This window comes from Nycticebus coucang, chromosome 22, assembly GCF_027406575.1.
Source record: "Nycticebus coucang isolate mNycCou1 chromosome 22, mNycCou1.pri, whole genome shotgun sequence".
In the NCBI taxonomy this organism is placed as follows: domain Eukaryota; kingdom Metazoa; phylum Chordata; class Mammalia; order Primates; family Lorisidae; genus Nycticebus; species Nycticebus coucang.
Window position 1 is genome coordinate 44,962,022 of NC_069801.1, and position 27,411 is coordinate 44,989,432.

Here is a 27,411-nt window from a genome sequence, read left to right on the forward strand (position 1 = left end):
AATATCTGTGGGCAAATGACTTGCTTAATACTAAATCCAGGAATTAGGCCTGGAATTAGACCTGTTCAACCCGTCATTGGAAGTCTGTGCTACCAGGGTTTTCACCCATGGGCCATGCCCAAGAGCAGCTGAGAGAACTTGCTCTTTGTGAGATGCCTGACTCCTGGGGGAGGGATCTGTGGCTGTCCCCATCAGGGGTAGGAAAGGAGCCACACCCTTCAGGATAGCTCTACTCCCACTGTCATGAGGCTATTCCACAGCCCAAATTTTTTATCTCTTCCTCTGAGTGCTTCCTTGGGACACTTGGTAAACATAATATTTTGTCCCCAGAAAGCTCTTATTCCTAAACTCATTCCCAATGAATGAGGTAAGTCTGTATTGCATGTGTTCTAAACTAATTAAGAAGTATACCAAAGATTAAGGCACCTTGTAGATTCAAATGTCATCTTTGTAAGTCAGTCGTATTGGATAAAGTAGATGACACAGGTGGGTGAGGGAATAATCTAATGACGAGCCCCACTTAAGCTGAGTTATTTACCCCATTGCAGGCAGCGGTGGCCTGCTCCCTTAAGAGACAGAGACTTGACTGCTAAACTTACCCCATGGCTGAAAGCAATTAGGAGCACATTTTTCTCTGTGGTCTTCATGCCACTAGGATAAATGGAAAGAAAATGTGGGAGTACAAAAACTCAGGTCTTGATCTCAAACCTATACCATGGAAGCTCGCTGAGGAATAAATGACAAATAGAGAGAGGTCAGGATTATCACTCTAGTGACACTCCTTTTATAAGAAAGTGAACCTCAGCAGTTAGGAAAACTGGTTCTCTCTGGGCAGTCTCCTTGTCCTACCTGGGCTTCTGGAAGCCTCTCTGGTGGGCAAGAGAGAAACCATCTTAGGGAAGTGTGAAAAGTTCTTCCATGCAGAGTCTCGAGCTACAGGGCTGGTGGCTGATTCCCATGTGAAGATCTGTCAGCTCCTGATAGAGGGTTCTACCATTCAGGACTGAATGGGCACCACCTATTTCCTAGGCCTGGGCAATTTCATGAAAGGAATGTCTCACTCACTTTCCCCTGAGAGGAAGGGACTGTATCTACTCCTTAATGTCCTCATTCACCTTATCCATTCATTTCTTAGGCTATATATGCTCCTAGACAAAGAAACCAGGCAGAGATTTTCTAACTTGGGTCTTTCCCTCTGCCAGAAGCTCTGGTGTTTTTTCTGTATTCTTTTCTGTAAAATAAATCCTATCTTACCATTGATCTGTGCTCTGTGGGTTCATTCTTTGAATCCCCTAGACCAAAGACCTACTGGAGAAAGAAATTCCAGTAACAAATATCACCTCGACCCCTTTTCCCTCCACCACAAACTCTACACCCTACTCCAATATCAATTAGCATTTAAGTCATTTCTATTGGCCACTGTTATAAAAAGGTAATAAAGGATATTCATGTACATACATTAACCGTATTATGTGCATCACTGGTTATTTGGCTGGAAATAATTCTGACAAGGGTGAAATTACAGGGCTAGTAATTTAAAGCTCTTTATACATATTGCCCAATTATCTTCAAGAAAGGATACAAACATTTTACATCACTACCACCACTAACTCACTGCATTGTACGGCAGTGTCAGCAAGAAATAAACCTGTGTGAAGTCAGTGGTAGGAGTGCAGTGGTCATTGCTTTACAACTATCTTGTAAAATTCAATTATAATATATTCCACTAAGGGAGAAGAACTTGTCTTGCTCTGGTCTTCAAGATGTATTCTCTTTATAGTTTGTGTTCTTCTGTTTTGCAATAAATGTATGTTGACGGTGATTGCTTTGTATTTGTGATCACCCCGTCATCGACTAGGTGCCAATGTTCATTCATGGCACTGGGAACCAAGAACCAGGGAACATCCACCTCTAAAGGGAACTAACATCCCCATCACCCAGACAGTGTGCAATAATATCTGTTGCATTAACCAGTTTCAACGTTTGCAACTTAAACATTCTAAACCAATTTTTTAAAGAAACATTGTCTTTTTCCAGAAGAAAAGCCAGGCTATCACTGGATTTATTCACAATGTTAAGTCACCATAGTGTTTGCACTCCCATTTAAGTGGCAAGTGTATAATTTAACCATCTAGCTCTAAAGATATTTTACATGAAGAACATTAGAGCCCTGAAAGCAGTGATTCATCCACCACAGTATCTCCGTATACTGTGTTAAAAAAAGAAAAAGAAATAAATAAAAAAGGCTGAAAGACTGATTATGACCACGTCAAACATTTCTTCCCTTTTAAAGTTGACTTTCCTGAAACTAACTGCTAAACTTCATAGTTTTTATAATTAAATATAATCTTGATAGTTCTCTTTTCCAAATCTGATAACCCTTTACGGAAAATCTATATTTGGATCACTCAATGTATGTGTCAGAACATGGCTAAGAATAGAGCTAAATGGTTAATTTGCTGGAGAGCTGCTCCCGGTTGTCATGGTAGCATAAACCACTATAAGTCCTTCAAACATGTTTCTACACATTTCTCCCAAGAGATTTTGAAAAAACGTCTTTTTGAAACATCAACATGAAAATTTTTGTCTGCTGGGTCCTACACATAATTGGTGCCTAAGGACTACTTAATTGATTATTTGGTCAATAGTTTTTTTTAAATCAATTAGTCTTGAAAATACAGGCAAAGCAGTTACGTCTAACATGGCTTGATCTCAGTGAGACTTAGTGGCTCCCATCATTCCCCACTTCTCCCTGCAAGTAGTCATGGTAGATTCTTTAAAAAACTGTGAGTCTTCCTGATATTTAAGTCTATACGGGTCCAACTTTGCACTCCATCCACCCACCCACCTTGCAGGGAGCCTCACATCCTCTGCTCCCTCCTCCCTATAGACTCTTCCAGAACAGTCATTGAGGCAGTGCTCTTCCACGGGCCAGTCCCACTCAATTTTTCTGCAAATACTAATTTCCTTCAGTCAGGGACCAATCCTCCCTTTGTGGACCCAGCCAAACCTGTTACAAAAGGGAGAAATGTTCTTCCCCAAACTTTGGCTAATTACAATGTTGATGTGTTGGACCTGCCCCAAGTATTTCTTATTCATTGGTTTATACTATTCTCCTGTTTGGACCCTATGTTTTCTCTTTTTCTAACAAAACCCTAGTTGTTTTTCCTGCTCAATTCCAACCTAACCTTTTTTTAAAAGCTTTCAATAGGGAGGCGGAGCAAGATGGTGGCCGAGTAACAGCTTCCTTACATCTGGGCACCGTGAGTCTGGGGAGATAGGACTCCAGGCATCTCTGGCTGGTGGGATCTGCCTATCATCACTCCTATGAGGATACAGGGAGTCAGCGAGAGACTTCTGGACCCCAAGAGGAGGACTAAAACAGTGGAAAACCGGCAAGTGGTCGCGTGTGTTCAATCCGTCTAAACCCGCCCACAACTGTAAGTTCAGTAGCTGCGAGACTACAAACCAGAAAGGCCTTACCTGTGAACTGTTTTGGTGTCCTTGGACTTGGCACTGAGTTGAACTGCCTTGGGGAGGGCCTGAGCGGGAGTGCGGAGAACTTTGGCCGTTGTCTAGGGCCCCAGTCTGAGCCACTGAGCCAGACGGAGATAACAGCATTTGGCGGTGGGTCACACGGAACCATTGTCAGTGATCTGCCCCGGCAAGCTCCACCCTCAGGGTCGCAGAGCTAGAAATGGGTGGGAGCTGGTAACCCAGCAACCAAGTAGCCGAAGGGTGGGGTCTGAGCCGGCTTGCAGCCCTAACCCTCAGGGGCAGAGTGAGACCGGTTTTGGCACACTGGGTAAGTGGATAGCCACTTCAGCAGTGATTCCAGCGAGAAAGCTGGGAAAGCTTCTGCTCAGCAAGTTTACAAGTTCAAAGTGCCTTTTAAGTGGGCTGAAGAGAGATTTAGGGTGTCTACCTGCTGGGGTTTGAGAAATCAGCAGCCTCCAGTCGTATCAGAACTGTGACAAACATCTCATACCCCAGAAGACCACGTGTTGCCCAGACAATATTCAATAACATATACAAACTGCTTTGTTTTTGGTTGTGTATTTTTTTCTTTTCTTTTGTTTGGTTGTTTTGTTTTTTTTTTTTTTGTTTATTTTGACGTTGTTGATGTTCTTTGTTTTTTAATTTCAATCTTTTCCATACAGATCCCTTTTTCTTTCTCAATTTTTCTAGTTTAATTATAATTTCCCATTGCTGCCTTTTCTAATAACTACAACTTCATTTTTGCTAGTGTTTCTACCGCTATCATTTGGTTTTTCACCCAATTTTATCCCCGCAAAGTTTTCTGTTTGCTTGTTTTGGTTTGATTTATAGCATTTTTGTCTTTCCTCTCTACTTGGTGGAGGTGGGGTACTGTGTCTGATCAGGTTAGCAAAGAACTCCTGACCTCAAGGGAACCACCCAACTGGGCACCCACAGAAGGTGGGGTTTTTTTAAGGTTGTGTCAAAGTACCCTACTGTACACCTATATTGCCCTGTCTCCCTCTTTCTGTGCCTCTCTTCTTTTTGTCAATATTCCTTATACCCACCCCCTCTCCTTTCTCTATCTTTCTTTTTTTTTCTTATCACTCGGTCCTCCTTTCTTTCATCCCTTTTTTGCTTTTCAACCTTCTCACCCTTCTGGTCCTGTAACCCTTAGTCCAAAGGCACAAGAACTTAAAGAGCAAGAGGAAGTGAAAGGAAAATCAGGGCAAGGAAATAGATAAAAGAAATCACTCATGAGGAAGAATCAGCAGAAAACTCCAGGCAACATGAAGAACCAGTCTAGAACAACCCCACCAAGGGACCATGAGGTAGCTACTGCAGATGATTCCACCTGTAAAGAAATGTTAGGAATGACAGAAAAGGAATTTAGAATACACATGTTGAAAACAATGAAAGAAATGATGGAAACAATGAAGGAAATTGCTAATAAAGTGGAAAATAACCAAAAGGAAATCCAAAAACAGAATCAAATAAGAGATGAACGATATGAAGAATATAAAAAGGATAGAGCAGAGCTGAAGGAACTGAAACAGTCAATTAGGGAACTTAAAGATGCAATGGAAAGTATCAGCAACAGGTTAGACCATGCAGAAGAAAGAATTTCAGAGGTAGAAGACAAAGTTCTTGAGATAACTCAGACAGTAAAAGAGGCAGAAAAGAAGAAAGAGAAAGCAGAACGTTCACTGTCAGAATTATGGGATTTTATGAAGCATTCCAACATACGAGTTATAGGAATTCCAGAAGGGGAAGAAGAATGCCCCAGAGGAATGGAAGCCATACTAGAGAATATTATAAAAGAAAATTTCCCAAACATCACCAAAGATTCTGACACACTGCTTTCAGAGGGATATCGGACCCCAGGTCGCCTAACTCTAACCGAGCTTCTCCAAGAAACATTGTGATGAATCTGTCCAAAGTCAAGACAAAAGAAAACATTCCGCAAGCTGCCAGGAGTAAGCACCAGTTGACCTACAGGGGCAAGTCCATCAGAGTGACCACAGACTTCTCTAATGAAACTTTCCAAGCAAGAAGACAATGGTCATCTACCTTTAATCTACTTAAACAGAACAATTTTCAGCCCAGAATTCTGTACCCTGCTAAGCTAAGCTTAAAAATTGATGGAGAAATCAAATCATTTACGGATATACAAACATTGAGGAAATTCGCCACAACAAGACCAGCTCTACAGGAAATACTTCAACCTGTTCTGCACACTGACCACCACAATGGATCAGCAGCAAAGTAAGAACTCAGAAATCAAAGGACAGAACCTAACCTCCACACTGATGCAAAAGATAAAACTAAGCAATGGACTCTCACCAAATAAGACGAATAGAATACTACCACAATTATCAATTATCTCAATAAATGTTAATGGCTTGAATTCCCCACTGAAGAGACATAGATTGGCTGACTGGATTAAAAAACACAAGCCATCCATTTGCTGTCTGCAAGAAACACATCTGGCTTCAAAAAACAAATTGAAGCTCCGAGTCAAGGGTTGGAAGACAATTTTCCAGGCAAATGGAATTCAGAAGAAAAGAGGAGTTGCAATCTTATTTTCCGATACATGTGGATTTAAAGCAATTAAAGTCAAAAAAGACAAAGATGTCACTTTCTATTGGTCAAGGGAAAAATACAACAAGAAGACATTTCAATTCTAAATATTTATGCACCCAATTTAAATGCTCCCAGATTCTTGAAGCAGACCTTACTCAGTCTGAGCAATATGATATCTGATAATACCATCATAACAGGGGACTTTAACACACCTCTTACAGACCTGGACAGATCCTCTAAACAGAGATTAAACAAAGATATAAGAGATTTAAATGAGACCCTAGAATAACTGTGCTTGATAGACGCATATAGAACACTTCACCCCAAAGATAAAGAATATACATTCTTCTCATCACCCCATGGAACATTCTCCAAAATTGATCATATCCTGGGACACAAAACAAATATCAACAGAATCAAAAGAATTGAAAATTTACCTTGTATCTTCTCAGACCATAAGGCACTAAAGGGGGAACTCAACTCTAACAAAAATGCTCGACCCCACCCAAAGGCATGGAAATTAAACAATCTTCTGTTGAATAACAGATGGGCGCAGGAAGAAATAAACAGGAAATTATTAACTTCTTTGAGCATAACAACAATGAAGACACAAGCTACCAAAACCTGTGGGATACTGCAAAAGCAGTTTTGAGAGGAAAATTCATCGCTTTAGATGCCTACATTCGAAAAACAGAAAGAGAGCACATCAACGATCTCACAAGAGATCTTATGGAATTGGAAAAAGAAGAACAATCTAAGCCTAAACTCAGTAGAAGAAAAGAAATATCCAAAATCAAATCAGAGATCAATGAAATTGAAAACAAAAGAATCATTCAGAAAATTAATGAAACAAGGAGTTGGTTTTTTGAAAAAATAAATAAAATACATAAACCATTGGCCAGACTAACTAGAAATAGAAAAGTAAAATCTCTAGTAACCTCAATCAGAAACAATAAAGGGGAAATAACAACTGATCCCACAGAGATACAAGAGATCATCTCTGAATACTACCAGAAACTCTATGCCCAGAAATTTGACAATGTGAAAGAAATGGATCAATATTTGGAATCACACCCTCTCCCTAGACTCAGCCAGGAAGAAATAGACCTCCTGAACCGACCAATTTCAAGCACTGAGATCAAAGAAACAATAAAAAATCTTCCAACCAAAAAATGCCCTGGTCCAGATGGCTTCATTCCAGAATTCTATCAAACCTTCAAGGAAGAGCTTATTCCTGTACTGCAGAAATTATTCCAAAAAATTGAGGAAGAAGGAATCTTCCCCAACACATTCTATGAAGCAAACATCACCCTGATACCAAAACCAGGAAAAGACCCAAACAAAAAGGAGAATTTCAGACCAATCTCACTCATGAACGTAGATGCAAAAATCCTCAACAAAATCCTAGGCAATAGATTACAGCTTATCATCAAAAAAGTCATTCATGATGATCAAGTAGGCTTCATCCCAGGGATGCAAGGCTGGTTTAACATACGCAACTCCATAAACATTATCCACCATATTAACAGAGGCAAAAATAAAGATCACATGATCCTCTCAATAGATGCAGAAAAAGCATTTGATAAAATCCAGAATCCTTTTCTAATTAGAACACTGAAGAGTATAGGCATAGGTGGCACATTTCTAAAACTGATTGAAGCTATCTATGACAAACCCACAGCCAATATTTTACTGAATGCAGTAAAACTGAAAGCTTTTCCTCTTAGAACTGGAACCAGACAAGGTTGTCCTCTGTCACCTTTACTATTCAACGTAGTGCTGGAAGTTCTAGCCAATGCAATTCGGCAAGACAAGGAAATAAAGGGAATCCAAATGGGAGCAGAGGAGGTCAAACTCTCCCTCTTTGCTTATGACATGATCTTATACTTAGAGAACCCCAAAGACTCAACCACAAGACTCCTAGAAGTCATCAAAAAATACAGTAATGTTTCAGGATATAAAATCAATGTCCACAAGTCAGTAGCCTTTGTATACACCAATAACAGTCAAGATGAGAAGCTAATTAAGGACACAACTCCCTTCACCATAGTTTCAAAGAAAATGAAATACCTAGGAATATACTAACGAAGGAGGTGAAGGACCTCTATAAAGAAAACTATGAACTCCTCAGAAAGGAAATAGCAGAGGATATTAACAAATGGAAGAACATACCATGTTCATGGATGGGAAGAATCAACATTGTTAAAATGTCTATACTTCCCAAAGCAATCTACCTATTCAATGCCATTCCTATCAAAATACCAACATCGTACTTTCAAGATTTGGAAAAAATGATTCTGAGTTTTGTATGGAACTGGAAAAAAACCCGTGTAGCTAAGGCAGTTCTTAGTAATAAAAATAAAGCTGGGGGCATCAGCATACCAGATTTTAGTCTGTACTACAAAGCCATAGTGCTCAAGACAGCATGGTACTGGCACAAAAACAGAGACATAGACACTTGGAATCGAAATGAAAACCAAGAAATGAAACTAACATTTTACAACCACCTAATCTTTGATAAACCAAACAAGAACTTACCTTGGGGGAAAGACTCCCTATTCAATAAATGGTGTTGGGAGAACTGGATGTCTACATGTAAAAGACTGAAACTGGACCCACACCTTTCCCCACTCACAAAAATTGATTCAAGATGGATAAAGGACTTAAATTTAAGGCATGAAACAATAAAAATCCTCAAAGAAAGCACAGGAAAAACACTGGAAGATATCGGCCTGGGGGAAGACTTCATGAAGAAGACTGCCATGGCAATTGCAACAACAACAAAAATAAACAAATGGGACTTCATTAAACTGAAAAGCTTCTGTACAGCTAAGGAGACAATAACCAAAGCAAAGAGACAACCTACACAATGGGAAAGGATATTTGTATATTTTCAATCAGACAAAAGCTTGATAACTAGGATCTATAGAGAACTCAAATTAATCCACATGAAAAAAGCCAACAATCCCATATGTCAATGGGCAAGAGACATGAATAGAACTTTCTCTAAAGACGACAGACGAATGGCTAACAAACACATGAAAAAATGTTCATCATCTCTATATATTAGAGAAATGCAAATCAAAACCACCTTGAGATATCATCTAACCCCAGTGAGAATGGCCCACATCACAAAATCTCAAAACTGCAGATGCTGGCGTGGATGTGGAGAGAAGGGAACACTTTTACACTACTGGTGGGACTGCAAACTAGTACAACCTTTCTGGAAGGAAGTATGGAGAAACCTCAAAGCACTCAAACTAGACCTCCCATTTGATCCTGCAATCCCATTACTGGGCATCTACCCAGAAGGAAAGAAATCCTTTTATCATAAGGACACTTGTACTAGACTGTTTATTGCAGCTCAATTTACAATCGCCAAAATGTGGAAACAGCCTAAATGCCCACCAACCCAGGAATGGATTAACAAGCTGTGGTATATGTATACCATGGAATACTATTCAGCCATTAAAAAAAATGGAGACTTTACATCCTTCGTATTAACCTGGATGGACGTGGAAGACATTATTCTTAGTAAAGCATCACAAGAATGGAGAAGCATGAATCCTATGTACTCAATCTTGATATGAGGACAATTAATGACAATTAAGGTTATGGAGGGGGAAGCAGAAAGAGGGATGGAGGGAGGGGGGTGGAGCTTTGGTGTGTGTCACACTTTATGGGGGCAAGACATGATTGCAAGAGGGACTTTACCTAACAATTGCAATCAGTGTAACTGGCTTATTGTACCCTCAATGAATCCCCAACAATAAAAAAAAAAAAACTTTCAATAAGATTACCCAGTGGATGTGAAGAATACCTTCTTTAAACCGCACATCTTCATATAAAGACTAGAGTTTGAATCTTGTCTAATTTGACAACTAGAATCTCTGCCACAAATAAACCATTTGGCCGCTCTGAGCTTTATGTGCAAAATGTCATGGGAGTTCCATGACAATTAAACGACATTATAAAATGCTTTGCCCTTGGTTAATACACAAATATAACAGCAACTGTGAGTATCATTTCTATCTCCTGCCATAATAAGGCTCCCTTGTATTCTGTTATCTATCAATTCACCTTTGCTCCCTCCCCCACTTCCCAACCCTCCTCCACTGTGAGAAATATTGGAGACAATCTGACCTGTTCATTTTTTAAAAATCTTTTCTAGTATTTTTTAATTAAATCATAAATACATAGAACATATATACATTAATGCATTTATGGGGTACAATGTGCTGATTTCATATAGAATTAGGAATGCTTACATCACACTGGTTAATATATACCTCATCTAATTCTAGTTATTTTTGTAAATCATTGGATGGATATTTTCTTTGTTTCTATTTTTTTCCTTTTCTTATTTTTTTTATTACTAAATCATAGCTGTGTACATTAATGCAATCGTGGGGCACCATATACTGGTTTTATAGACCGTTTGACACATTTTCATCACACTGGTTAACATAGCCTTCCTGGCATTTTCTTACTTACTGTGTTAAGACATTTATATTCTACATTTAATAAGTTTCACAAGTACCCTTGTAAGATGCAACACAGGTGTAATCCAACCAATCACCCTCCCTTTGCCCATCCTCCCCCCTTCTACCCCTCCCTTTCCCCCCTTCCCCCTATTCTTATAACTGGGTTATAGCTTTCATGTGAAAGCCATGAATTAGTTTCATAGTAGAGCGAGTACGCTGGATACTTTTTCTTCCATTCTTGAGATACTTTACCAAGAAGAATATGTTCCAGCTCCATCCATGTAAACATGAAAGAGGTAAAGTCTCCATCTTTCTTTAAGGCTGCATAATATTCCATGGTGTACATATACCACAATTTATTAATCCATTCATGAATTGATAGGCACTTGGGCTTTTTTCATGACTTAGCAATTATGAATTGGGCTGCAATAAACATTCTGGTACAAATATCTTTGTTGTGATATGATTTTTGGTCTTCTGGATATATACCTAGTAGAGGAATTATAGGATTGAATGGCAGATCTATTTTTAGATCTCTAAGTGTTCTCCATACATCTTTCCAAATGAATGTATTAATTTGCATTCCACGCCAACATCTCTGGTCTTGGGATTTTGTGATATGGGCTAATCTTACAGGAGTTAGATGATATCTCAAAGTAGTTTTGATTTGCATTTCTCTGATGATTAAAGATGATGAGCATTTTTTCATATATCTGTAGGCCGTGCACCTGTCTTCTTCAGAGAATTTTCTCTGCTCTCCCAGCCTGCGATGGGATCACTTGTTCTTTTTCTTGCTAATGCGTTTGAGTTCTCTGTGGATTCTGGTTATTAAACCTTTGTTGGAGACATAACCTGCAAATATCTTCTCCCATTCTGAGGGCTGTCTGTTTGCTTTACTTACTGTGTTCTTGGCTGTGCAAAAGCTTTTTAGTTTGATCAGGTCCCAGTAGTGTATTTTTGAAGCTGCTTCAATTGCGCAGTGTGTCCTCCTCAGAAAATACTCACCCAGAATGATTTCTTCAACGGTTTTCCCTGCACTCTCCTCTAGTATTTTTATAGTTTCATGTCTTAAGTTTAAATCTGTAATACAGTGAGAGTCTATCTTAGTTAATGGTGAAATGTGTGGGTCCAGTTTCAGTCTTCTACAGGTTGCCAGGAAGTTCACCCAGCACCATTTGTTAAATAGGGAATCTTTTCCTCACTGAATGTTTTTAATTGGCTTGTCAAAGATTAAATAACGGTAAGTAGCTGGATTCATCTCTTGGTTCTCTATTCTGTTCCAGACATCTACTTCTCTATTTTTGTGCCAGTACCATGCTGTTTTGATCACTATCAATTTATAGTATAGTCTGAGGTCTGGTAGCATGATTCCTCCTGCTTTGTTTTTATTTCTGAGTAATGTCTTGGCTATTCAAGGTTTTTTCTGCTTCCATATAAAATGAAGTATTATTTTTTCAAGATCTTTAAAGTATGAGAGTGGAGCTTTAATAGGGATTGCATTAAAAATTGTATATTGCAGGTGGCGTCTGTGGCTAAGTGAGTAGGGCACTGGCCCCATATACCGAGGGTGGCGGGTTCAAACCCAGCCCCGGCTGAACTGCAACCAAAGAATAGTTGGGCGTTGTGGCGGGCGCCTGTAGTCCCAGCTGCTCGGGAGGCTGAGGCAGGAGAATCGCTGAAGCCCAAGAGCTAGAGGTTGCTGTGAGTCCTGTGACATCATGGCACTCTACTGCAGGCAGTAAAGTGAGACTCTGTCTCTACCAAAAAAAAAAAAAAATTGTATATTGCTTTGGCTAGTATGGACATTTTAACAATGTTGATTATTCCCAGACCCCATGAGCATGGTATGTTTTTCCATTTGTTAACATTTTCAGCTATTTCTTTTCTTAGAGTTTCATAGTTCTCTTTATAAACAACTTTCACATCCTTTGTTAGATAAACTCAAAAATATTTCATCTTCTTTGTCACTACTGTGAATGGAATGGAGTCCTTAACTGTTTTTTCAGCTTCACTATTGTTGGTACATATAAAGGCTACAGATTTATGAATGATGACTTTGTAACCTGACATGCTGCTGTATTCCTTGATCACTTCTAAGAGATTTTTAGTAGAATCCTGGTGTTTTCCAGATATACAATCATATCATCTGCAAAGAGCAAAAGTTTGGTCCCTTCTGACCCTATATGGATACCCTTGATTGCCTTTTCTTCCCTAATTGTGGTGGCTAAAACTTCCATTACAATGTTAAAGAGCAGTGGAGACAACAGGCAGCCTTATCTGGCTTCTGATCTGAGTGGAAATGATTTCAATTTAACTCCATTTAATACAATTTTGGCTGTGGGTTTGCTGTAGATGGCCTCTATCAGTTCGAGAAATGTCCCTTCTATACCAATTTTCCTAAGTGTTCTGATCATGAAGGGATGCTGGATATTATCAAAAGCTTTTTCTGCATCAATTGAGAGAATCATATGATCTTTGTTTTTTAATTTGTGTGCGGAATTATACTTATAGATTTATGTATATTGAACCGGCCTTGACCCTAGGATAAAACTGACTTGGTCATGATGTATAATTTGTTTGACGTGTTGCTGGATTCTGTTTGTTAGGATCTTGTTGAATATTTCTTTTTTTTTTTTGTAGAGACAGAGTCTCACTTTATGGCCCTTGGTAGAGTGCCGTGGCCTCACACAGCTCAGAGCAACCTCCAACTCCTGGGCTTAAGCAATTCTCTTGCCTCAGTCTCCCAAGTAGCTGGGACTACAGGCACCCGCCACAACGCCCGGCTATTTTTTGGTTGCAGTTCAGCCAGGGCCGGGTTTGAACCCACCACCCTCGGTATATGGGGCCAGCGCCTTACCGACTGAGCCACAGGTGCCGCCCAGGATCTTGTTGAATATTTTTGCATCCATGTTCATTAGCGATATTGGTCTATATTTTTTTCTTGTTGGGTCTTTTCCTGTTTGGGAATCAGGGTGATGTTTGCTTCATAGAATGTGTTAGATAGTCTTCCTTCTTTTTCTACATGTTGGAACAGGTTGAGTAATATAGGTACTAGTTCCTCTTTTAAGGTTTGGCAGAATTCTGATGTGAAACCATCTGGTCCCGGGCTTTTCTTTGTAGGGAGATTTTGTATGGTTGATGCTATTTCAGAACTTTATATTGGCCTGTTCAACATTTCCACCTGATTCTAGCTAAGCCTTGGAATGTGACATGCTTCCAAGTATCGGTCAATTTCCTTCAGATTTTCATATTTCTGAGAATAAAGTTTCTTGTAATATTCATTAAGGATTTTTTGAATTTCTGAGGAGTCTGTTGTTATTTTGTCTTTGTCATTTCTGATTGATGAGAATAGAGATTTTCCTCTTTTTTTCCTGGTTAGATTAGTCAAAGGTTTATCTATTTTATTGACCTTTTCAAAAAACCAACTTTTTGATTTATTGATCTGTTGTATAATTCTTTTGTTTTCAATTTCATTTAATTCTGCTCTAATTTTGGTTATTTATTTTCTTCTTCTGGGTTTGGGGTTGGAATGTTCTTCCTTTTCCAGTTGCTTGAGATGTTCCATTAAGTTGTTACCTACCTCCCTTTCTGTTCTCTTGAGGAAGGCCTGCAGTGCTATAAATTATCCTCTTAGGACTGCCTTTGCGGTATCCCGGAGTTTCTGATAATTCATATCTTCACTCTCATTTTGTGCCAAAAATTTAGCAATTTCCTGCTTAATCTCATCTCTGACCCACCTATCATTCAGCATAAGGTTATTTAACTTCCATGTTTTTGTATAAGTATGCTGATTCCTGTTGTTACTGAGTTCAACTTTTATTCCACGGTGGTCCATGAAGATGCAAGGAATAATATATATTCGTTTAAATTTACTGAGGTTAGACTTGTGACCTAAGATGTGATCAATTTTGGAGTATGTTACGTGGGCTGATGAGAAGTATGTGCATTCAGTTTTGTTGGGATGAAATGTTCTGTAGATGTCTGCTAATTCCAAATGTTGGATGGTTAGGTTTAAATCTAAAATTTCTTTGCTCAGCTTCTCATTGGAGGATCTATCCAACACTGCCAAAGGAATGTTGAAATCTCTGACTATTATGGAGCTGGAGGAAATCAAGTTGCTCATGTCTGTTAGAGTTTCTTTTATAAATTGAGGTGCATTCTGGTTGGGTGCATAGATATTAATAATTGAAATCTCATCATATTGAGTCTTACCCTTAATAAATATGAAGTGACCATTCTTGTCCTTTCTTACTTTTGTTGGTTTAAAGCCTATTGTATCTGCAAATAAAATTGCAACACCTGCTTTTTTCTGATTATCATTTGTCTGAAATATGGATGACCATCCTTTCACCCTGAGTCTATATTTGTCTTTTAAGTTAAGATGTGATCCTTGTATGTAACAAATATCTGGCCTGAGTTTTTGTATCTAGTCAGTTAGCCTGTGCCTCATTAGAGGACAGTTTAAGCTGTTCACATTAATGGAGAATATTGATAAGTCTGGTAAAATTTTGGGTATCGGGTTTTTTTTTTTTTAATGAATTTGTTTATTTTTTTTATTGATTTATTTTTTTTTTGTGGTTTTCGGCCGGGGCTGGGTTTGAACCCACCACCTCCGGCATATGGGACTGGCACCTTACTCCTTGAGCCACAGGCGCCACCCAGGTATCGAGTTTTTCAAAAGACATTTTTAATCCTTTCGCCAGTGTGGGTAGTTGGAGTTTGATCAAAAGTTTCTGAGTGAGTTTACTTTTGTGGTAGAGGATTGGGCTGGTCATTATGGAGGAGAGGTCTGAGAATATCCTGAAGAGCTGATTTTGTTATGGCAAATTTCTTCAACATATAAATGTCATTAAAGTATTTAATTTCTCCATCATAAATGAACCTCAGTTTAGCTGGATACAGGATCCAGGGTTGAAAGTTATTTTGCTTTAGGAGATTAAAAGTCAATGGCCACCCTCTTCTGGCTTGAAAATTTTCAGCAGAGAGATCCTCAGTCATTCTAATATTCTTCCCTTTGTAGGTAATGGATTTCTTATATCTGTCTGCTTTCAAAATTTTCTCCTTCATATTAACTTTAGTGAAGTTAATTATGATATGCCTGGGGGATGTCTTATTCGGATTGAGTTGTGCTGGGGTTCTGAAACTGTCTGCTATCTGAATTTCTGAATCTCTGGGCATGTCTGGAAAATTCTCTTTCATAATTTCATGGAGGACCTCTATACCTTGCAAGGCCACTTCATCACTTTCAGGGATTCCAATGGGGCAGATATTAGCCTTCTTTGAATTATCCCAGAGCTCTCTGAGAGAATGATCCATTTTTGCTCTCCATTTGTCTTCCTCTTTGAGAGTTTGGGAGCCTTCAAAGGCTTTGTCTTCAATGTCAGAAATCCTTTCTTCTGCTTGCTCCACTCTGTTACTGAGGGATTCTACTGTATTTTTCAGATCTTTGAGGGCTACAAGTTCTTGCTTCAGTGCGTCAAAATCTTTGGTAGTTTTGCCTTTAAATTTGTTAAATTCTTGAGACAACTTTTGAATTTCACTTCGAATTTCTAATTCCAACTTTTGAATTGCTCCTCAAATTTCTAATTCCAAATTTTCCTCCATTCTATTAATCTTGTTTGCAATTCAACTTCTGAATTTGATTTCTGACATTTCGGCCAGCTGTTTATGAATGGGATCTTCAGTTACATCTGCCATATCTTTCCTTGGCTGGGGTTGATCTATTCTGGTTATTCATGTTACCAGAGTTTTTCCGCTGATTCCACCCCATGGTTATTTTACACTGTTTGATTTTTCCCCTGGAGCTTTGTCGAGAATTCGTACAGTTCTATGGCCTGAAAAACTGGGGACCTGTTTGGTGTGGTGGGGCTAAGTGTTTCTGTCTTGTTTTCAGCTGGTCTCTGTTCGACCCTAGTGAAACAGTTACTCTGGTTTGAAGTCTCAGCTGTGGAGAAATACCAGCAATTAAGTCACACTGCCCCCCACAGGCAACAATTGGAAAAGGAAAATCAAACCTTTCTACAACCACACACCCAGGGCACCACTTGAATAGTCCTCAGGCAATTGGCTTAGTTCAAAAGGTCCAAATCAATTGTCTCAGTCAGCACCTGTCTCAGGTGGGAGAGTTTAAAAAGTCTTACAATGGTATATGTGAAACTTAGTAAATGTGGAATGTAAATGTCTTAGCACAATAACTAAGAAAATGCCAGGAAGGCTATGTTAACCAGTGTCATGAAAATGTGTCAAACGGTCTATGAAACTAGTGTATGGTGCCCCATGATCACATTAATGTACACAGCTATGATTTAATAAAAAAAAATAAGTCTCTCGTACCTGGATCACAGGGTTCTGGTGACAACTCAGATTTGACTTGGTCCAGTGCTCCATGAAGTCAGGAGGACCCACCCAGCAAATAGAGTAGTCTGGGAAGGTTGATGCCTCCTTCTCCACTTTGCACCTCTGTCACACCCAGTCACTGATAGCACCTCAGGGCTGTGACCCAGTTGCCTCTAGTGAACAGATACTCCAGGAGTTTGCACCTGCCTAAATCACAAGGAAATCTGTATCTGCTCAACCAGACCGCTGCACTCTGCCTCTATCCAGCAAGGGGAGGTGAGGCCTGACAACCTCGGGTGCTTGATGGAGGCTGGTGGTGTTCACTCTGTTCCAGCCCCACCCCTGATTGATGTTACTGACAGAACAGAACAACTTTGCGGGAATTTGTTTCTGTCCCTGCTAAATTCCCCTGCAGAAGAGAAGCTGTTTCGAGTTCCCAGAGCCTTCACCTATGGCTCTGTCTTTGCTCCTGCAAGTTTGTATTCGTTTAGCTGTCAGTTCTAGCCTCCTGCCTTCCTTTATCTATAGGCTGATGATCCTCTGAGAGCCAGGAGTGTCTTAGGCTTAGTAAAGTGGTCCTCTGGGTCAGCCCTGCCCTGGGAATTTCCCGGCTCTGCACATGCATTTTCTAGTCCCTGTGCTCCACCCAGGCCAGTACCACCTCAGGCAAACCCTTCACTCATGGGGCCTGTGCATCTGTCCCAGATGGTTGCCACCTGAGAAGATGCCCGGCCTCCTCTGGTTGCCCAGGGAGACAGGGGCTATGACTTAAGAATATCCGGGAGTGAGCCCTATTGTTGCCAAAAACAGCTGCTGCTCTGCACCTCAGGGCACTGCTGTTCCGGTATGGTTCCCTCTCAGCTGACCGTCCTCTTGTCACTCCAGTGCCACAGAATCAGCACTGACCATCTGCAGTCTAGGCCCTGTCCACATGCCTCTAGAAATCACCCAAGGATCTGGACTCCTGGGGGACAGACCTCCAGACCTCACAGTGAGAGTGGAGGGGAGTGCTGGGAGCTCAGAATTGCAGGTAGAAAATATGTACAGTTTTATACTGTCCTCAATAGACACACACAATTAAAGACAAGGCCATGTCACCCTAGTAGAGGAGGTAGGTCCAGTTTTTAGCGGGTCTCTCTCGTGGAGTGTAGTGGGAGGACCTTTGAACTCTGCTAATTTGTTTGTGGGGCACTCGGAGCCATTCTCATGGGGGAGGTAACTCCCATCCGATTGGTGATGGATTTTGTATCTTTTGTTTGTATCCTTGGGGTCGCAGCTCGCCTCAGCGGGGTTGATGTGCATTCTTCAACCTTCTCTCTTGGTGCAGCTCTTATCCACCAGGTTACTTGCCATATTTCTGTCCTTTAACTCTCCTTCTGGATGGGAGCCTCTGTGGAAAGCTGGCTTCAGTCAGCCATCTTGTCTCCGCCCCCCTGACCTGTTCATCTTTACAAGGGGGCTGGAATGAAGAGTATTCTCTTATTACTAGAAACCTTGACATTCTCTAGTATTCTGTGCTGCCTAATCCAGAAGCCATTACCCATGTACTTAACATTAAAATGAAATTAAATTAATCATATTCCTCAATTGCACTAGCCAGATTTCAAGTCCTCAAAAGACACACACAATTAAAGTCTACCACTTTGAACAACACAGGTATAGAAATCTCCTTCACTACAGAAAGTTCTATTGACTCACACTCCCCTAAATGCTAAATACAGTGATGTACTTTCCTGTGACAGTTCAGACTTCCAGCTGCACAACCAACCCCCACCTGATGCTAAACACTGCAGGCAGATGGTACCCAAAAATACCACTAATGTTTTACTTCTCGTCACTGAATGGAACCAGCAGTGGGAAACTCTGAAACCTGCCCCATTGCTCCACCTTGTGTCCAACTCTTGATATTGCCTTTTGAAAGTGAGTAATTCTTGCAGATCCACCCTCACATTACATGGGCCCAGAAGAAGTGTTGTGGGCTTACAATAAGCAACCTCTTAAATACAGTGGTCATTCTCAGTTACTGTCTCTCCATGTTGAGGGCTCATGAAACACCCATAGATTCCTTCATGCTCTGAACTCCTGTCTCATTGAAAATAATGAGTTTGAGGTGTTCACCCAGGCATTTTACAACTGACTATTTCTTACTGACCATAACTACATATCTGTGGCATGTGAACTATTGCTCCAAATCTTCACACAGTCACACAAATAGTGAGGTGACAAGTGGAGAATCAAACCTATGTCTGAGTCTTCAAATGCCCAGATTTTTTCTGTTTTCAATCCTAGCAGGAATTTCTCTTGAGGGAAGGGGTCTTATCTCCACCTTCTTTTATAATTTCAGGTTATTATGGGGGGTGCATGTGATTTGGTTACATAGTTTGCTTCTGTGAGGTTGTAGCCTTAGTTGTAGTTGTGACTTTCACCCAGGAATTGTGCAATGTACCCAGACAACGTATCTGTTAGGTGGGAATTTTCCCATCTCTAAACTCCTCCCTCCCCAATTTGAATTTCATTGTGTTATTCTCACATGTGAGCATTAAGGTTCTGACCTACTAACTCCAATTTAGAACAGAGTACATGTAATGTTTGCTTTTCCATTCTTGTGGTATTTCACTTAAAAGAATGGTCTCTAATTCCATCCAAGTTATTAAAAAAGATATAAGATCTCCATCTTTATTCATGACTGAGAAATATTCCAAAGTATACATATACCACAATTTATTAATCTATTCATGTATTGAAGGGCCCTTGGATTGTTTCCATGACTTCACAATTGTGAATTGTGCTGCTATAAACATTTAAGCACAGGTGCCTTTATGATTCCTTAAGGAATTTCCATATTACTTTCCACTGGGGTTGGACTAGTTTGCAGACTCACCAGCAGTGTATGAGTGCTCCTTTTGCTCCACGTTCACACCAACATCTGTCACATAACAAAATGTTATGTTGCTTTGGGGCCTCATGATGTAGGCCATTCTTGCTGGAGTTAGGTGTTAAAAATCTCAATGTAATTTTGATTTGCATTTCTCTGATGATTACAGACAGTTGAGCATTTTTCATGTGTTTGTTGACCTTTAGTCTATCATCATAGGAAAAGTTTCTGTTCATGTCTCTTGGCCAGTTATTAAGGGATTGTTTTGATCTTTTCTTTTTCTTGATCTGCTTGAGTTCTTTGTATATTCTGGTTATCAGCCCTTCATAGCATACAAATATCTTCTCCTATTTTGTACTGTTGTCTTTCTTTGTTATTCATTGTGTCCTTAGCTGTACAGAATCTTTTGAACTTGATCAGGTCCCATTTATTTATTTATTGCCAGTAGGGTCTTCTTTATAAATTATTTCTTTAGTTTAACATCATAAGAGTTTTTCCCACACTTTCTCCTAGAATTTTTATAGTTTTTCATCTTAAGTTTAAATATTTTATCTATCATGAGTTAATTTTTGTGAGTGGTGAGAGGTATGGGTCCTGTTTCAATATTTTACATGTGGCTTCTAGCACCATGAAATAGGAATTCTTTTCCTCAGTGTTTGCTTTGTCAAAAATCATTTGGCCACCCATTAACCTCCACCTATGGTGCATCTTAGAATGGGTACAGGCAAAACTTACTAAATGCAGAATACGAATGTCTACATACAATAACTAAGAAAATGCCATGAAGGCTACGTTGAACAGTTTGATGAGAATATTTCAGATTGTATATGAAACCAGCACATTGTACCCCTTGATTGCACTAATGTACACAGCTATGATTTAACAATAAAAAAAAAATAATTTGGCAATATGAGGCTGGTTTCACCTCTGGATTCTCCTTTGCATTCCATAGATCTATGTCTCCATTTTTATGCCAATACCATTTGATCATAATAGACTTGCAGTATATCCTAAAGTCTGGTAAAGTGATGCCTCCAGATTTGTTCTTGTTATGTAGAATTGTGTTCACCATTTTTTTTTCCTGATTCCATATGAAATGTAGAACTATTTTTTCAAAGTCTGCAAGATCTGATGTTGATATTTTATTGGCGATTGCTTGAATGTGTAGATCACTTTGGGTACACAGATGTTGTTAAAAATGTTTATTCTTCCAAGCCATGAGCATGGTATGTTCTTCCATCTGTTAACATCTTCTCTGATTTCTTTTCTTAGTGTTTTGTAGTTCTCTTTGTAATGATCCTTCACATTCTTTGTTGAGTAAATTTCAACTTAATTCTTTTTCTTTGGTGTTGTTATGAAGAGTGTCATGACTTTGATTTGTTTCTCAGTTTGACTATTGTTGGCATAAACAAAGACTACTGATTTGTGTACATTGATTTTGTGTCTTGAGATGTTGTTGTTTTTCTTTATCAATTCCAGTAGTATCTTGGTTGATCCTTGAAGTTTTGCAGGTATAAAATCATATCATCCAGCAAAGAGCAGTAGTTGGACCACCTCTGTCCTCATTTCAATACCTTTGATATCTTTCTTTCGTCTGGTTACTCTGGCTAAGACTTCTGGCACTATGTTGAATACTAGTGGTGATAATGGGCATCCTCACCTAGTTCCAGTTTTAAATGGTAATGCTTTTTAGTTTTTCAGCTTTCAATATGATGTTGGCTGTGGGTTTGTCATAAATAGCTTCTATCAATTTAAGGAATAGTCTTCCTTGTTCAAGGAATCTATTGATTTCCATCTTTATCTCCTCCTTAACTCAGCTATCACTTAGCAACAAGTTGTTTAGTTTCCATGACTTTGTGTGGGGATGTTTCTAGTGAAGTTGAATTACAATTTTATTCCATTGTGGTCTGTAAAGAATTATGGTACATAATTCCCTTTTTTTCAATTTGGTAAGGCTTATTTTGTGACCTAGCTATGAGCAATTCTGAAGAATGATCCATGAGCTGATGAGAACTTATATTCAGTAGTATCGGTGGATAGATGGACTGAGACTCAAAGATTCACAGGGAATGTATGATTTCAAACAGAAACCACAGAAAGTCAAAGAAAGATATCAACATAGAGATTTGGAATTGAGAAATTGACACAAAGCCATAGTGTTTCAGAGAGTTTCACAATATTTCAGAGAGATAGTTACTGTCCTCTGAAGAAACTTTCCAAATGTTTCAGAGCTGTAGATATCTATGGCTTTTCAGAGAAAGAGAGAGATGAATATTGGAAGAGTTATACACAGAACTTGAGAAAATTCGGAACATGGTTCAGAGTAGAGAAAAAGTCAAATGGAGTCAGAGATTCTTCTGATAACAGTAGCTCCTACATGCCAGAACTGTCTGAGAATGGTCAACATCCTGCTACAAAATGAAAAGCACAGAGTTCTCTGGCAATCTTCAAATATTGTATGTGGAAATTTAACTTCTCATACAGATTGAGACGGGGCCAGAGGAGTGTAGAGAGGACAGCCTCCTAGTGTTCAGCCTCTGTGTTCAGAGGGACAGTGCAATGGAAGTTGCTAAAGTATATCTTATTCCTACCCCTGTGGTTATCTCTTGTGTTGCACATTATGAAAAAGGCTATTTCATGGCCTCAGTTCCACAGGGGTCTGAACTGCTTTCTCTGAAAGTTAAAGTTTTATAAGATAATTCTCTTATGAATCTATCCCTTCTCTAAATTCTTATATCATTTTAACTGGTTGTATTTGTGTGAATTGGTCCAGTGACAACTCCAACAGAACATTTCCCTGGAAACTCCAAGTGGGCAATATGTTTTATATTCTTTTTAAACTTTTTTTTTTTTTCAGTTTTGGCTGGGGCCAGGCTTGAACCCACCACCCCCAGTATATGGGTCCAGCTCCCTACTCCTTGAGCCACAGGTGCCACCCCATTGTTTTATATTCTTTAATATTCAAAATAAACTAAGTCAAGTACTCTAAGGTATTGATCCTAAAGTCAGTTGCCCAAGATCACACAGTTCATAAGCAGAAGCATTGTAACTCAAATGTACTTATCTTACTTCATATACCTTATTTTATTTTCCTCCATTCCTAACTCTATGTCCTCCAGCTAAATTTCCTTAAAGGAAAGAATCAGAAGGAAGAATTCAGCAAATCTCTCCCTTAGTAAAATTTCCTCTTTCCGGTTTGAGTGGTCATGGTTCTGTCAGCTCCTCATAGACAATCAGGTTTCTAGCTGCAGAAAGAAGATTGGGTGATGGGCCTGGTCTGGCTCAGCAGGCAGTGGGAACCAGCCGGGAGTCAGAGCAGTGGGTGGTGAGCCACCAAACAAAGTGTGGGAGGGAAGAGATAGGCCTGGAAGTCTGAGATCTGTGCTTAAGTCTTACCTCCCAATTTGCTTGCCATATGACCTTGGACAAGTGACTGGAACTGAGGCTTAGTTTTCTCACTTGATAAATGGGGATCATGAGTCATCTTTCAAGAGCAATGAACCAAGGCTCTCTAATTGGAAAGCCTATAATATTGTGCTCTAATACTACATCAAGTATAAGCTGTAATGTTCTTCCTTTAAACTGTGAACTCAACCCCATTTATCCAGCCCCATTTCCTGTCCCAGATGGAATACTAGCATTGGAAGGAACCTAAAATTGTACCTTGCAATAAGGGACTGCTTAAGAATCAACACCTCCCCAATCAGATCACAGGCTCCTTGAGAGATATTAGTCATGGATTCTCTGTGCCTACTGAAAACACATGGTGAGTATCCACTGAATGGTGGTTGAGGAAATTGTGAGGAAGGAGGCCAACCTCCACCATTTCCAAGAATCCCTCATACAGGTTGATGAAGAGGAAGGAGTACCAACCCTGTAGTAAGGAGTCCTTCTAAGTTCTGCAATAAACTCACTCTGAGATCTTGGGAAACTTGGTAACTCCTTGGGAAGCTTACTAACTCCTTCAACTGCAAAAATGGGGATAAAGCCCCTTGTCCCTAAGTATCTACTACACAGGACCAGCAGGTGACAATAAGGGAATGGTGTGCTGTGTAGACTGTGAAGTGGAGTATAGCTCCTACAATCCCCCAACATTCATTCTTCTTTATTTGTGAGTAAAAATATTTCATATTCTTAATAGAGCACAAGGCTACCCAAAATAATGGCAGCATTTCTCATCCTTCCTTGAAGCTTGATAGGGCCCCATGACTGAGTTCTGAGCAACAGAATATTAGTTGAAATGTTATGTGCAATTTCTAGGAAATGTACACCGGACTATAGGGGCAATGGCTGGAGTTTGAGCAGCTGTGTTGAACAATGAGATGAAAGATGGTAGAGCAACAGGATAAAAGGAGTTGAGATCCCTCAAATGTTGTAAACTACTATAACAGCCCAGTCTTGTTCTGTCCATCTCCAGATGTTTATGTTAAAAAAAAAATCTTACAGAGATTAAAAATGAAAGGTATTAATTAGAAACCCCCATCATTTCAGAGCACTAATTAAAGAAAAACTTACTGCAGATCCTGACAGTGAAATTGCTACAACTAGCCTTCTGGTGTCCTGGACGTGCCCTTTAGGAAAAATGAGGTTGACAATCCCTTGCCATGCAGTGACTTCTACACATCAGCAGTGTTTTGATGCTGCCCTTTATCTACAAATGAATGAGAAGAAGCCCACCTGGATTTGTCCTGTGTGTGACAAAAAAGCTGCCTATGAAATTCTAACATTAGACAGGCTTTTTATGGAAATTCTCAATGAGTGTTCTGATGTGGACAAGATCAAATTCCAAGAAGATGGTTCTTTGTGTCCAATGAGACCAAAGAAAGAAGCTATGAAAGTATCCAGCCAAATGTGTACAAAAATAGAAAATTCAACTGTCCTCAGTAAATCTTGTTCTATGACTACCGCCAGTGAGGCAAGAAAGAAGAAAGTGGATGTAATTGACCTAACAATAGAAAGCTCTTCTGATGAAGAGGAAGACCCTCCTGCTAAAGGAAATGCATCTTTATGTCAGAAACACAAAGCAGCCCAACCAAAGGGGTTCTCATGTATCAGCCATCTTCTGTAAGGGTGCCCAGTGTGACTTGGTTGATCCTGCTGCTATTCTGCCTTCATTAACAGACTACTCAGTACCATTCCACCGCACACCAATATCAAGCATGTCATCAGATTTGCCAGGTCTGGATTTTCTTTCCCTTATTCCAGTTGATCCCCAGTACTGTCCTCCTATGTTTTTGGATAGTCTGACCTCACTCTTAACAGTAAGCAGTACATCTGTTACCAGCACCAGCCCCCATGAAAGCAGTACTCATGTTAGTTCGTCCAGCAGCAGGAATGAGACAGGGGTCATAACCAGCAGTGGAAGCAACATTCCTGACATCATGTCACTGGACTAAAGGGGGATGCACTTGATTCTGGGAATCATTCACCAAAACTGCTCTTTCTTGGATCTCTGGTCCGTGGAAACTTATATATTTTTTGGCAGTTACTTTGATATTTACTGAAAGTCAAATGTATTCTTTTGCTTTCTGAGATGAACACAGATGAGTACAGCAAGAACCAAATGATATGCAAGGATTTCTGTTAACTCATGCTATATGCTGAGCATCAGATACATTCAGCCATAACTGTGTCTTCTGTATCTTGAGAGATGGATTTCAATTCTATATGTTAATGGATGGATCCTGCAAATAAGTTAAAAATTTTTTGTTATAATAAGCAGCAATAAAAATTATGTGAATATTAAAAAAAAAACTTCTTTGCTTAAGCTACTTTAAACTTGGGTTTGTATTACAGCCAAACTTAATACCAGCTGATATATGTGGATCAGTTATTGGCAATTTACACTGGTTAAGAGGTTTATATTTTATCAAGAGCCTTTGGTGGACAGGAGGAAACTAAAGTTATATTCACTGAGCATCTCTGTGTGCTAGGCCCTGTGCCACGAGCTAGGGACACAAATGAATCTGAAAAGTCATGCTAGTGGCTGTGAATTGATATCTCATTGTCTTTTTCTTAATTTCAATAGGTTTAGGTGGTACAAGTGGAGTTTTGCTACATGGATATATTGCATAGTGGTGAAGTCTGGGCTTTTAGTGTGCCCATCACCCAAATAGTATCCATTGCACCCAGACGTAATCTTTCATCTCTCACCTCCTACCAACTTCCCTTTCTTTTTTTTAAAATTTCATATTTGTTTTTATTTCAAAGTATTATGGAGTACAAATATTATGTTAACACGGGTCACTTTTATAATGCTTGAGTCATGGTAATAAGTGTGCCCGTCATCCAGATCGTGTTCATTGTACACGGTAGGTAGTTTTTCAACTACTACCCTCACCCCACCCCACTTGATTTCCATTAAGTTTTACTTTTTTTTTTTTTTTTGAGACAGAGTCTCACTTTGTCTCCTTGGTAGAGTGCTATGACGTCATAGCTCACAGCAACCTCAAACTCCTGGGCTTACACAATTTTCTTGCCTCAGCCTCCCAAGTAGCTGGAACTTTATTTTTTTATTTATTTTTTTTTAATTAAACCATAGCTGTGTACATTAGTACGATTGTGGGGCACCATACACTTGGTTCATAGATCGTTTGACACATTTTCATCACATTAGTTAACAGCTTTTGTAGCATTTTCTTAGTTATTTTGCTAAGACCTTTACATTCCACATTTACTAGGATTCACATATACCCTTGTAAGATGCACCACAGGTGCAATCCCATCAATCCCCCTCCTTTCCCCTCCCCCCCTCCCCTCCCCTTCCCCCTTCTCCCTATTCTTAGGTTACAACTGGGTTATAGCTTTCATGTGAAGGTCCTACATTAGTTTCATAATAAGGGTGAGTACATTGGGTACTTTTTCTTCCATTCTTGAGACACTTTACTAAGAAGAATATGTTCCAGCTCCATCCATGTAAACATGAAAGAGGTAAAGTCTCCATCTTTCTTTAAGGCTGCATAATATTCCATGGTGTACATATACCACAATTTATTGATCCATTCGTGGATCGATGGGCACTTGGGCTTTTTCCATGACTTAGCAATTATGAATAGGGCTGCAATAAATATTCTGATACAAATATCTTTGTTATGGTGTGATTTTTGGTCTTCTGGGTATATGCCCAGTAGAGGGATTACAGGATTGAATGGCAGATCTATTTTTAGATCTCTAAGTGTTCTCCATAATAGCTTTTTCATTTCCTTGAGCTCTGCTTTTTTTCTCATTATGTTCATATCCTTGGTGATTTTGCCTTTGAATTTATTGATTTCTTGAGACAACTTTTGCACAATTCTTTGGATTTCTATTTCCATCTTTTCCTCCATTCTATTCACTTTATTTCCCATCCATATTCTGAATTCTATTTCTGACAGTTCAGACATTTGTTTACAAATGACATCTTCTGACATATCTCCTTTGTTATTCCTTGGGAAAGTTAATCTATGCTGATTATTTAAGTTGCCAGAGTTCTTTTGTTGGTTTCACCCCATGCTTATTTTCCATGGTTTAGCTAGTATAACTGGTATGGTGAGATTGGAATGAGGGCACCAGGAATTGTCATTAACCAGCCCTTTACCAAAGAACTGGGACTGGTAATTATGGCTTTTCCCATACAGTTCTACAAAGTTCCCTTTCATTTTGTCAATATTCCCTTTT

The 27,411-nt window shown here is 39.4% G+C and overlaps 1 pseudogene; it reads left to right on the plus strand.

The window, feature by feature from the left end:
- Positions 1–25,151, plus strand: part of LOC128574725 (E3 SUMO-protein ligase PIAS2-like) — a 50,927-nt pseudogene extending 25,776 nt beyond the window's left edge.
- The last annotated feature ends 2,260 nt before the right edge of the window (positions 25,152–27,411 follow it).